The sequence below is a fragment of the Pongo abelii genome, chromosome 18 (assembly GCF_028885655.2).
Source record: "Pongo abelii isolate AG06213 chromosome 18, NHGRI_mPonAbe1-v2.0_pri, whole genome shotgun sequence".
Lineage (NCBI taxonomy): Eukaryota > Metazoa > Chordata > Mammalia > Primates > Hominidae > Pongo > Pongo abelii.
Window position 1 is genome coordinate 71,019,459 of NC_072003.2, and position 13,642 is coordinate 71,033,100.

The following is a 13,642-nucleotide window of genomic DNA, read 5'->3' on the forward strand; positions in this document are numbered from 1 at the left end:
AAATGTCAACAGTACCCAAAATGATACAAAGATTCAATGTAATCCCTATTAAAATCTCAGTAGCATTTTCTGCAGAAATAGAAAAATCATCCTCAAATTCATACAGAATCTTGAGCCAAAACAGCCTAGAAAAAGAAGAGCAAAGGTGGAGTACTCACATTTCTTCATTTCAAAACTTACTACAAAGCTACAGTAAGCAAAATAGTGTGGTGCAGGCTATTCTATTCCAAATGATTTCTTAGCTATGACACCAAATGCACAGGCAACAACAACAAAAAATTGGGCCGGGCGTGTTGTCTCATGCCTGTAATCCCAGCACTTTGGGAGGCCAAGGTGGGTAAATCACTTGAGGTCAGGAGTTCGAGACCAGCCTGGCCAACACAGTGAAAACCCATCTCTAATAAAAATACAAAAATTAGCCGGGTGTGGTGGCACACACCTGTAATCCCAGCTACCCGGGAGGCTGAGGCTCGAGAATCGCTTGAACCCAGGAGGCAGAGGTTACAGTGAACCAAGATCGTGCCACTGCAATCCAGCCTGGGTGACAGAGTGAGGAAAAAAAAAAAAAAGAAACAAAAGAAAAAATAGATGAGCTGGGCATCATGAAAATTTAAAATTTTTGTGCCTCAAAGCACAGTACCAACAGAGTAAAAAAGCCACCTCCAGTATGGGAGAAAATATTTGCAAATCACATATTTGGCAAGGGGTTAATATACAGAATATAGAGAGAACTTCTAAAACCCAACAACACACACACAAATAAACTGATTCGAAAATAGGCAAAAGACTTGGATAGACAGTTCTCCAAAGAAGATATACAAATGGCCAATAAGCATGTTAAAAGATGTTCAACCCCATTAGTCATCAGAGAAATACAAATAAAAACCAAATGAGATACCACCTTCACACACATTAGGATGGCTACTAGAAAAACAACAAAATGGAAATAGACAAATGTTGGCAAGGATGTGGAGAAACTGGAAGCTGTGTACTGTTGGTGGAAATGTAACATGTTGCAGCTGCTGTGGAAAACAGTATGGTGATTCCTCAGAAATTAAAACTAGAATTACCATATGAACCAGTGATTCCACTTGAGGGTATATACCCCAAAGAATTGAAAGCAGAAGAGACATTTGTACACCCATGTTCATAGCAGCATTATTCACAATAGCCAAATGGTAGAAGCAACTCCAGTATCCATTGATGGGTGAATAATGTGGGGTGTGTATATACACACACATATACATATATGTATACATATATATATATATATATAGACACACACACACACATACATACATACATACACAATGGAATATTATTCAGCCTTAAAAAAGAAGGAAATTCTGACATGTTACTACTTGGACATTATGCTAAGTGAAGTCAACCAGTAACTAAAAGACAAATACTGTATGATTCAACTGATATCAGGTACCTAGAGTAGTCAAATGCATAGAGACAAAAAGTAGAATGGTGGTAGTCAAGAGCTGGAGGAAGGAATGGGGAGTTGCTATTTAATGGGTATAGAGTTTCAGTTTTTAGGATGAAAAGTATTGTGAAGATGGATGGTGATGATGTTTGCATAACAATATGAGTGTACTTAATACCAGTAAACGGTACACTTAACAATGGTTAAGATGGTAAATATTATGTGTATCTTACCACAATTTAAAAAATTTTTTAAGAAATCAGGACTTGATGTTTTTGAAAATTCTCAAACTCTCCAGATTTAGAAAATGCTAACATTAAGAAATAGCTCCCGGCCGAGCATGGTGGCTCATGCCTGTAATCCCAGCACTTTGGGAGGCCGAGGTGGGTGGATCACCTGAGGTCAGGAGTTCAGGACCAGCCTGGCCAACATGGTGAAACCCCGTCTCCACTAAAAATAGAAAAATTAGCTGGGCGTGGCAGCGTGTCCCTGTAATCCCAGCTACTTGGGAGGCTGAGGCAGGAGAATTGTTTGAACCTGGGAGGCAGAGGCTGCAGTAAGCCAACACTGCACCACCACACTCCAGCCTGGGCAACAGTAACACTCCATCTCAAAAAAAAAAAAAGTAGAAATAGCTCCCAAGAAAAGTTCATACTGTGGGCACTGCCAGGAGAACCCTGGTCTAAAGATGACACTAAGAATGTGACTGTAAAAACTTCTGTTATATTAAGAAAGATAAAAAGTGGTACCATCAGAGTACTATTCAGTCACACAAAGGGCCTTTGAAAAAGATTAAGGGTATGCTTCATAGATCCTCTCAAACAGTAAGGCCTTCAGAAAACTTATGTACCTTGACCCTCAAACTTTTAAGCAGGAACCGAAGGTAAAGAAAGACTTACCGAGAAAAGATTTCTGGTTTGACTTTTGTGTAATGGAGTAAACCCTAATAAGAGTCACAGGAAGCCCACAAGGTTTTTGCAAGAATTTTATCAGGAAGAACTCAGCCAGCTTGAACTGAAAAGGACAGAAGGAAAAGTACAGTACAAAATGAAAAAAGACTATTAGACTGCCAATATGAATGACAAGAAAAGAAGGCCGAGGCGATTTCTCAACTGTAGTATGTGCTACCTTTCTTGCAAAAGGAAAGGTGACTCTGAGAGTGAAACCTGAGCCCAAAGAGCAGAGCTGAAGGCCATGAAGAATCATTCCCAGGTCTTGAGACCTAATCAAAAAGCTTCTAACACTGGAAGGCCAGGAGTGGTGGTTCATGCCTGTAATCTCAGCACTGGGAGGCTGAGGTGGGCGGATTGCTTGAGCTCAGGAGTTCAAGACCAGCCTGGGCAACATAGCAAAACCCTGTCTTTACAAAAAATATAAAAATTAGCCAGGCATGGTGGCATGTGCCTGTAGTTGAGGCTACTCGGGAGGCTGAAGTAGGATGATTGCTTGAGCCCAGGGTGTCAAGGCTACAGTGAGCCATGATTGTACCACTGCACTTCACCTGAGCAACAGAGTAAGAACCTGTCTCAAAAAAAAAACAACTTCTCACAGTGGAGTAACTGGATTTCAGAATTGCACTGGACCTTTATGCCTCCCATTTCCTCTATTCTAAAACAAAAATGTCTAAAATGGTTATCCTGTGTCTGTCTCACTACTGCATGTTGGGCTCGGTTGGGGAGGACTTTTACAGATTGAACAGAACTGCAGAGGAACTACACCTGAGGTGCCTCATCTACACCTGGACATTATTTAGGTGATCAGATTCTGAACTTTAAGCTGATCATAATTGGATTAGACTTTGGGGGACTGGGAAGGGGGATGAGAGTATTGCATGGATGAGGGACATGATCACTGGGGACAGAAGGAAGACTAAAGTAGACAGCCTCTAAAATAGTCCCCGGAATTCCACAGTTTCTTGTATTTATGCCCTAGGCAATCCTCTCCTCTTGATTATGCACTGCACCTAGTGACTCTTCTAACCCAAATAATATGGCAAAAATGGTGAGATGTCAGTTCCCAGGTTAAGTTATAAAAAGACTGGTTTCCATCTTGCTTAAATTCTCTCTTGCTTTTTCCCTCACTCCCTCTAAGGAATACCAACTGTCACACTGTAGGCTGCCCTGCAGAGAGGCCTACATGTCCTGGACAGGAACTCATGTCTCTGTTGAACAGTCGGTAAGGATCTGAGGCCTGCCAAGAGGCAGGAGAGTAAGCTTGTAAGCAGATCCTCCCCTAGTTGAACCTTAGGATGACTGCAATCCTGGCTGATACCTTAATTGCAGCCTTGTGAGAGAGACTGACCCAGAGGACATAACAAAGCTGAGCCTAGATTCCTGATCCAAATAAACTGAAATAATAAATGTTTGTTGTTTGATGTTGCTAAGTTTGGGGGTAATTTGTTTTACAGAAATAGAACTAATACAACCACAATGAAGGTTTAGCAATCCATTGGTGGCAAAAAGTGTTCTTGATAAAAATGTCTTTAAATTTTTTAAATAATTTTAAGTTTTAAGAAAGTTAAATTTTTTAAACAATTTGTAATATTCATTTTCAATATGTACCTAATATACATATTATATTCATATTATACATACATATATTTTAAGAACTTTGGGACATTTACAAAAGTTAACTCTATATTAGCCCTTAAAAAACCAATACATTCCACAAAGTATCATAAAACTAGTACAGATAAAATTATCTGATCAAACGGGGAAAAACACCCTAGAAATATTTTTACAACTTTCTTAACACAAGGACAAAAGGAAATCAAGGCCAAAATTACACAATTTCTTTTAAAAAAATGATAGCAGAAAAAGATTTATCAGAACTTATAGATAACCATAGTGCTCAGAGGAAAATATGTAACATTAATTAAATATTTATGTTCATTTATGTTATTCACATAGGAATAAAAGTTTAAGTTTCCAATTCAAGAAATTGGAGGGCACCAACAAATCATCTAGCTAATAAGTAGTCTAAACAAGAAAAAAGAAACATAAATAAAAAAAATTAGAACGTGGAGAGAACAGATTCAGATAAAATATAAAACAAATTATAACAGATTGCTTTTCTCAACTCTACATATTTATTTATTTTGAGACAGAGTCTTTGTCACGTAGACTGGGGTGCAATAGCATGATCATAGCTCACTGCAGCCTTGAACTCCTGGGCTCAAGTGATCCTCTTGCCTCAGCCTCCCAAGTAGCTGAAACTACACGTGTGTACCATCACACCCAGCTAATTTTTAAATTGTTTTGTAGAGACAGAGTCTTGCTATGTTGCCCAAACTGGTCTTCGGCTCCTGGCCTCTAGAGATTATCCTATTTTGGCCTTTCAGAGCACTGAGATTTCAGGCATAAGCCATAGCTCCTGGCCCCTGAAACCATTATTAAAATGGATGTATTTTTAGGAAAATATAAATAATAAAAATCTACCTCCAGAGAAGACAGCAAATCTAAATGGACAAATTATGATACAAAAAAAATTTTGATAGTCAGAAAGCTACACCTCAAAATGCACCAGGCCAATAAATTTTTAGTAGTTCACTTTCACTACTATTACTTAGCACTGTCATAGAAGGAACAGTAAATGCGATTAGGGAAGAGAAAGAAAAATGGGGTCTTAAATTGGAAAGGAAGAGGCAATACTTTCATTATTTGTAGGAGACAAGTGCCTATTAAGCCTCCTTATATTCTGGAGGCCACACATTCCACAACTAGGTATACTGATCTGGCCTATGTATCAGGCAATATAAGAGGCTGCCAGCTTTGAGTGGGGCTGGGAACAAGAGCTCTTCAGAAGGTACAGGCTGTGGTGCAAGTCACCCAGCCACTTGAGTCATACAATCCAGCAGACCCTATGGTATTATATGTATCAGTTTTGATAAAAAGTGCAGTGTGTTTATAGTAAACTCTAGAGGAAGAATCACAGTGCAGAACCTGGGGTCTGTAACATCTGTAGCATAAAATCATATGACTTTTTAAAAACAGCTTCTGGGCCAGGTGGTGGCTCACGCCTGTAATCCGAGCACTTTGGGAGGCCTATGTGGGTGGATCACCTGAGGTCAGGAGTTCGAGAGCAGCTTGGTCAACATGGTGAAACCCCGTCTCTACTAAAAATACAAAATTAGCTGGGCATGATGGTGTATGCCTGTAATCCAAGCTACTGGGGAGGCTGAGGCAGGAGAATCGCTTGAACACCAGAGGTGGAGGTTGCAGTGAGCCAAGATTGTGCCACTGTACTCCAGCCTGGACAACATGAGCAAAACTTCATCTCAAAAACAAAACAAAACAAAAACAGCTTATGATACCGGGACCTGACAGAGATGGAAATTTGACCATGTGACACTTAGTGACCCTATGTCCAGAACTGCTGAACTCCGTAAGTCATAAAGTTAAGATGGCTTGCCAATAATCTATTATAAAATAGAAATACTACATACAGGATAATCACGAGCAGGACTACGGGGCCCATGTAAGCTGCATGAGTGGACCCCCCATCATCCATCACAGTTCACCCAGAATTCTTCCCTAAGTCACACCTATGGCCTACATACCATAACCTATGTACACACATTTATATCTAATATGCATATGTACAACCATGTGAAGGAGGTAGACAAAGCCTGGGTTTTGAGGTAATGAATAGGTTACTCAAGCCAAAAGTGAATGGCAGCTGCATTACAACTTCATTGACAGGTGGCCTTGAAAGACAGTGGAGAGGGAAAATCTTTCTGATGGTCCCAGTTCAGGCAATGGTCATCCACCTTGTGTGGAAGGAGGAGTGGGCTTGTGATGAGAGTATGTATGGATTCATGGGCAGTGACGAATGGTTTGGCCTACTGGTCAGAGACATGGAAGACTGAAAGATACAGAGACAAGGAGTTCTGGGGTACCAGCATGTAGGTAGGCCTATGAGAATTGGCATGAATGAAGTACAAAGATTGTTGTATCACACACTAATGCTCATTATGAAGGTACAAGGGTCTTGGCATGTTGCCCAGGCTGGTCTTAAACTCCTGGCCTGAAGCAGTTCTCCTACCTTGGCCTCTCAAAGCACTGACATTACAGGCCTGAGCCACAACACCTGGCCCCTGAAAATGTTATTAAAATGAAATTATTATCATGGAAGAAGCATTAAACAATCAAGTAAACAAAATGACTTGGTGAGTTAATATTAGCCAGTTTTTGTCCCTGGCCACCCCAGCACAACGGCCCATGAATGAAGTGACCAGAGAGGCAGAAATGGAGGCTATACGTGGGCTCAGTGGCATGGGCTTTCACTCACCAAGGCTGATATAGCTACGGTTGTCTCTGAGTGTCCCGCTTGCCAGCAACACATATCAGTGCTGAGCCTCCAATGTGACAACCAGCCATTAGATGGAAAGTTGATTATGTTGGGCTCCTTTTATCCTCGAAGGGTCCACAGTGTTTTGTTTTGTTTTGGTTTTTTTCCTCACAGCAATTGGTATACATTCCAGATGTAGGTTTGCCTTTCCTTTCCTCAGGGCCTCAGCCAGCACCACTAACCAGGGGTTTAAGGAATACCTGATCGACAGGCATGGAATTTTGGCCTGTTGTGTAAGGTTCATTGTTTTTCCTCCTCTCTCTTCCTCGGTATTCAACCCAGACCTTGGCCAGGTAGTCTTGTGTTTACATCTACGCAAGTCATGATCACTCCCATCCAGATGAGGTCTGATTAAGGCATATTAAGATTCTTGTCCCAGGGTGACAATGGAGATAAACCTGATGCTGTCACAAAGCTCATAGACAGCCACTTCTGTTCTGATTACGAAGATGTACCTCCCTTCAAATGTACCCTGAAGTTTTCTAAAGTCACAGCCCAGTGTAGTGACCAGAAACTTTGTTTTCCCCTAGCCTTTTTGCCTTTTTTCATGAGAAGAAGATCCTTTTCCCCAGCCCCTGGTTTCATAGGGAAATCAGGATTCATGCCCCTTGTTCATATAGTTTAAGTACTCCTTATCTCACAGCAGCTAAACTCCCAGCAAATACTGCCCCTTAAAAAAACAAGAAACCCACAACACAGAAGCCCTTTGACTTCAGCTCCACTCATTGTTTTGCTTTTCTGTTCTATATTTGGTTCACAGAGAGATTTATCTGTTTCTGAGATTGTGTCTTTTGGTGTTTTAATATTTCATTGAACATTGCTAAGTATTGGAGTGTTTTATATCATAAACTTATGATTATTGTGATTGGAAACACCCTAAAGGTGGCATTTAAAATATTAATTGAGGAATGTTTTCAGAGAAGTTTAAAAGCATTTGGAAAAAAATAAAATTGGGTCCCTACCTCGTATCTCTTACTAAAACAAATTCTCAATGGATTAAAGATTTAAACTTTGAAATAAAGCTGCTGAAATATTATAAAATACCTTAGGGTAGACAAAAGTTTTTAAAATACAAGTGCTAAAGACATACAAGTGCTAAACATAAAGGGAAAAAACTGATCAATGTGACTATATTAAAATTAGGAACTTATGTTCATCAAAAGACACCATTAAGAGAGTAAAACAGCAAGCCACAGACTGGAAGAAGGTATTTGCAAGATGCATATCCAGTAAAGAACTCATATTCTAGAATATATTTTCTTTTAAACTACTAATCAATAAAAGAGACAAAAAAACAAAAAACAAAAAAACAACCAACAAACCCTCAAAAACCTAACCTCATTTTAAAAAATAGGCAAGAAATTGGAACAGGCACTTTACAATATATGATATCTAAGAATCCAATAAACATATGAAAAGGTGCTATATACCGTTTGTCATCACAGAAATACAAACTAAAATCACAATGAGAAACCACCATCCACTCATCTGAATGTTGGTGAGGATGTGGAGACACTAAAACTCTAAAAAATTACTAGTGGGAATGTAAAATGGTAAAACCACTTAGAAAACTGGCAATATGTACTAAAGATAACTATAGGCCTAGCAAAGGTCATATAGATTAAGTCATAGGCCCACCTAAAGTCACATAAAAAGGAAGTAAAAGAAATGTCTATCAGACGTCTGAGCCTTTGTTCTTTACTGCTATTCCTACATAACCCAGGTCTTGTACAAACACACCAATGCCTTAAATGGACTTGATGTCTCTTTCTGGTTCAATGTTACTTGTATTTGTTTAAAATGGAAGACCTTATCATAGCCCAGCCCTTGGTTGATTGTCACAGTTTATTTAACCTTAATAGGAACCTAGAACTAAAATACCAGATAAGAATTAGAAGAAGCATCACATAAACTATTAGTGGTTGTTTTTCTGATTTTAAGTTGAATAAAATCCTTCCCAATATACATCAGAATTATTTTTTAAACTAATTTGCCTTGCTACTCTTTCTCTTGGTGAAATCCTCAGGGTTCAGAATATCCTCAATTCCTAACTCTAATAAAAATTCAAGGCCATGGCCTTACCTAGTACTTATTTTGTTTCTGATGTCATCTGTCTATCACCTTAGATCCCTGCCTAACCTCATGTTTGTGAGTCTACTGAAGCTGCCAATATTTTATTACTTCAGGATCTCATCTGAAGTCCTTTACCTAGAAATCACCACAGGTTTTTCTTCTAGAAAATGCTTTTCACTCCTGTCGCTCATCAGGATCCAGTAACTCTGCATCACTAGACTAAAATTTATGACCTTTGTGGTCAAAACTTTTTAAAGCTTTTCCAAATCTTTGTCTTTTGGGTAATCCTAAACTGCTTTCACAGCCAGTCCATGGGTTTCCAATCATATAGACGCACCAAACATGGACACCTAAACATTCCTGGGATAAATAATATTGCCACATTGATCTGCTAAGTTAATAAGTCTTGCTAATATTGTATTGGAGCCTAAAAGTTATGCATTAAACATTCCATTAAAAAGCAGCAGCACAGGGTGTAGTGGCACATGCCTGTAGGCCCAGCTATTTGGGAGGCTGACGTAGGACTGCTTGAACACAGGAGTTCAAGACCAGCCTGCTAGCCAACACTGTAAGACTCTATCTCAAAAAAAAAAAAAAAAAAAAAAAAGCAGTAGCTTAGAAACCATAGAAGTTTAATTTGTATTCAGTTATTTAATAATAGTATTATTCACCCTGGAGGTCCCTCAACTAATTAGAAATCTTTTTTAAAACACTGAAAAATTTTAGACAGTACCTAAGGGACAGAAAGAAGACAAATTTCAGTCAAAAGCCCGACTATTACAAACAGTTTGCTGGAACAAAGTGAAACAAAGAAATCTCCTCAGATGTCAACCTTTTCCCCAGAGATCAAGAGGCTTGGGCATGGACAGGAGCAAGGAAGAGTACACTTCTGAGCTCTGAATCTGCAGGAGAGCGTTTTCTTGACTGATTAAAGCAGCAAAAAAAAAGGATATGAATTAAAGCAATCTGGCTAAATGAGAGAACAGGTTAGTAATGACTTTTTCCTCCTTAAGAAATTTTATGACGATTCTACACATGTGGGAATGTCTAGGCTTCTTCAGCACAATTTTTTTATTTTTATTTTTTTGAGACGGAGTTTCGCTTTTGTTGCCCAGGCTGGAGTGCAATGGCGCGATCTCGGCTCACCACAACCTCCGTCTCCCAGTTTCAAGCAATTCTCCTGCCTCAGCCTCCCGAGTAGCTGGGATTACAGGCATGCACCACCACACCCGGCTAATTTTGTATTTTTAGTAGAGACGGGGTTTCTCTATGTTGAGGCTGGTCTGGAACTCCTGACCTCAGGTGATCCACCTGCCTCAGCCTCCCAAAGTGTTGGGATTACAGGCGTGAGCCACCGTGCCTGGCCTGCACAATTTTCATTTTAGGCTTTGAAACTGTGAAGACTTCTTCCCTATGAACAATGAAGACTAAGCATCCTTAAACTGAAGTTAATGTTCAATTCAGATAAGCCATAAATGTATATCATGGATATTGTGACACTTCTTTTTATCAGTTTGGTTCATATTGTGCTATTATATATGCCCTATTGCTCATGTTTATTTTAGAAACTGTGACCCAATGTCCTTTGTTCCTCTTCTAATTAAAAAACAAAACAAACAACAATAACAACAAAAAAAAACTGTCCCAAGTCTTAAGTTTCTTACATTTTCCTATGTTTCTGAGACTGCTCTGCCTCACTTGGGGGTGCTCCTTTCTGTCTCCAAACCTGGGTGTAAAGGTTGACAACAATAAGATTCTGAGTAAGGAACGTAGAATCTGTAGGATGGAACTGGCCAGAAGGGTTTGAGTGAAGGCAGTGGATGTCAGGATCTAAGGCAGAATGACAATAATAAGGGATACCCCAGAACCCACTTTGCCTCTACCTTTGGCCACTTTGGAGAAGAAACTTACAGGTAAATCATTACTGGTATTAATCCTCACTCATTCTTACCAAATAATTGATTTTTTTTTTTTTTTTTTTTTTTGAGATGGAGTCTCGCTCTGTCGCCCAGCCTGGAGTGCAGTGGTGTGATCTCGGCTCACTGCAAGCTCCGCCTCCTGGGTTCACACCATTCTCCTGCCTCAGCCTCCCGAGTAGCTGGGACTACAGGTGCCCGCCACCACGTCTGGCTAATTTTTTTGTACTTTTAGTACAGACGTGGTTTCACCGGGTTAGCCAGGATGGTCTCGATCTTCCGACCTCATGATCCACCCACCTCGGCCTCCCAAAGTGCTAGGATTACAGGCTTGAGGCACTGCGCTCGGCCTGATGTGGGTTTTTTTTAATCTCAGAAGACAGAAAGATATTTCTTAGAACCATCACTGTCCTTATGTTACTCCCATTGTTCTCTTGATCCTTGTCAGAATTCATTTTTAGCCTTCCACAGCAAATTTCCTAAAATAGCCTTCTCGTACCTCCCTGGAATTATATTTGCCCCAAAAGCTAATTTGTTCATCTGTTTTTTTTTTTTTTAACAAGTAGAACAGTGAATGCCAAAAATTCATAAGAATCATCATAGATAACTGTTAAAAAGACAAAATACCAGTTTCCACCTCTGACTTACTGAATTAAGATCCATGGGAGGAACACAGGGATATTTACCTTTAACAGAACCCCAAGTGTTATCTTGGTTAAATAACTTTAAGATACATTGCAGAAGATCATAGTACTTCTGGTTACACATATGGCGACCATATAGTTTATTATCAAAATAGGACACTTTTGAAAGCTAACTCAGAGCTATTAACAATTCACTGGCACACCTGGTAAAAAACTGGTTATTTGGGGCAATCAGAACATATGGTCATCCTAGTTGTGTATCACCATCTTCCTCCTCACCTACATCCCTTTTTTAAATAATAACTGAGATAAAATCCTCAAATTTCTCATACCATGCAATTCATCCATTTAATATGTCCAATTCAATGATTTTTAGTACATTCAGAGTTTTGCAACCATCACCACAATTAATTGAGAACATTTTCATCATCGCCAAAAGAAACCCCATATCCTTTAGTAGTCACCCCCACTTCCCCTCTTATATGTGGAATCATATAAGTGGTCTTTCATGACTGGCTTCTTCCACTTACATAATGTTTTCAAGGTTCATCCCTGTGGTATTGTGTATCAGTGCTTCATTCCTTTTCATTGCCAAATAATGTTCCATTATAAAGACATACCACATTATATTTAGCTATTCATCAGTTGACGAATATTTCTACTTTTTAGCTATTATGACTAATGCTGCTATGAACTTTGGTGCACAAGTTATGTGTGAAAGTATGTTTTCATTCCTCTTGGGTATATACCTATGTTCTCTGCCCCCAACCCCACCCAGTTTTTTGTCACCCCTGTGCAATGCACTTACCTTGGATGACTCTAATAGTTTTCACGAGCCATGAAGAAGAGCAACACATCAGTAAGAAGGACCTAAAAGGTAGAAAATTACGTTACTTAGATCAAAGAGCTATTTTTGTTTTAAAACTACATGTATGCCCTTTTTAGCAATGACCCAAATACTTGTTCAGAAATTAGTGATTGAGAAATAGACCCAGTGAGGGAAGGAATCAGCCTTCAGTATCAACAGAAGTCCCTGCTGGGCTACTAAGGGTCCTTGCTTCAGAGTTTAAAGTCATTTATCTATGAGCAGATGGACTAATACACTGAAGCTAATATAATGGTTCCAAAAAGCTCCTGGGGTCTTTGTTCTCTGACCAAATATTTGCATCCCGTGTCTTGAATAAAAAGTTTTAATTTCTACTTAATAGTTTACTCACTGATGACTTCTTTAATTTGGTCTTTTCCTTTAAAATGCATGACACAGGCTAAGATTTCAGGAAATGTGTTTAACCTTATAAAGATCAATACATAGGTGTAATGGTCTTATGTGAGGAGAGGCATAGTAAAGTTAGTTGTGTTAAAGTAAAATCAATACCTATAGAAGAGAAAATTAGAAAGGAAACTGCTGATTTTCTGTCCCTCTTTCTTTTTTCTTGTCAACAGTTTGTGTAGGTTTGGAACTCTAGGAATCATTACATTATAAAACTCTCCAGGTTTCCATTCTAATGGGTTCCAGGTTTTCCTGTTATGGGGATGAAACTAGCAGACTTAGTAAATCCTTATTTATTTGTCCCAAAAGCCAGGCAATACTCTTTCTTCTCTGATGCTGGTTTCTATTCATTTACCACCTCTTCTCACATTCTTTTGCTGCCCATCATTAATCTTTCAAGCTACAGCTGGGTGGGTTCAGAACAAAACCATCAGAGGAACAGAAAAATGAAATATTTACCTGCACCAATGGGGAAAAAAGGCCTATCAACTTTATTCTTTCAATGCAATCACATTTTGAAAAATTTTATTCCACTCACTTTCTAGACAGAAGACAGGATGTATACATACACACATATATATATTCACTCTTGGTGTTTATATATATATATATTTTTTTTTTACTATCTATCCTCATTTGTAATGAGGTGTAATATATAGAGCTCAGTTAGTTACCATGGAGACACTGGTCCTCTGTTTCTTATCACAGAGCCACACTATCGTCTGGTGTCAGCCAAGGAGGGATGACAAAAGCCTCCCCAAGAGCCTAGCTCTGCAATTACTGAGCAATCAAGCACCTCTTTTAATAGAGCACATCCAGGTATACATGGCTCCTCTCCCAGCACTGTCTTCCCTTCTTCCTTTTTAAACTTATACATAGCAGGATGCACTTACCAAGTATAGATATCTTCCTCTCTTGGATGGCTTGTTTACTTAGGATTTCAATGATATTCTTTGGTTTA

General features: G+C 39.1%; 1 long non-coding RNA gene across 1 annotated transcript in view; it reads right to left on the reverse strand.

Annotated features, from left to right (window-relative positions):
- Nucleotides 1-13,642, reverse strand: part of LOC134760431 (uncharacterized) — a 148,771-nt gene that overhangs the window by 56,504 nt on the left and 78,625 nt on the right. The window contains exon 3 of the long non-coding RNA XR_010137852.1: nucleotides 12,220-12,281. This is a non-coding gene — a long non-coding RNA (uncharacterized LOC134760431). The remainder of the gene's footprint in view (nucleotides 1-12,219; nucleotides 12,282-13,642) is intronic.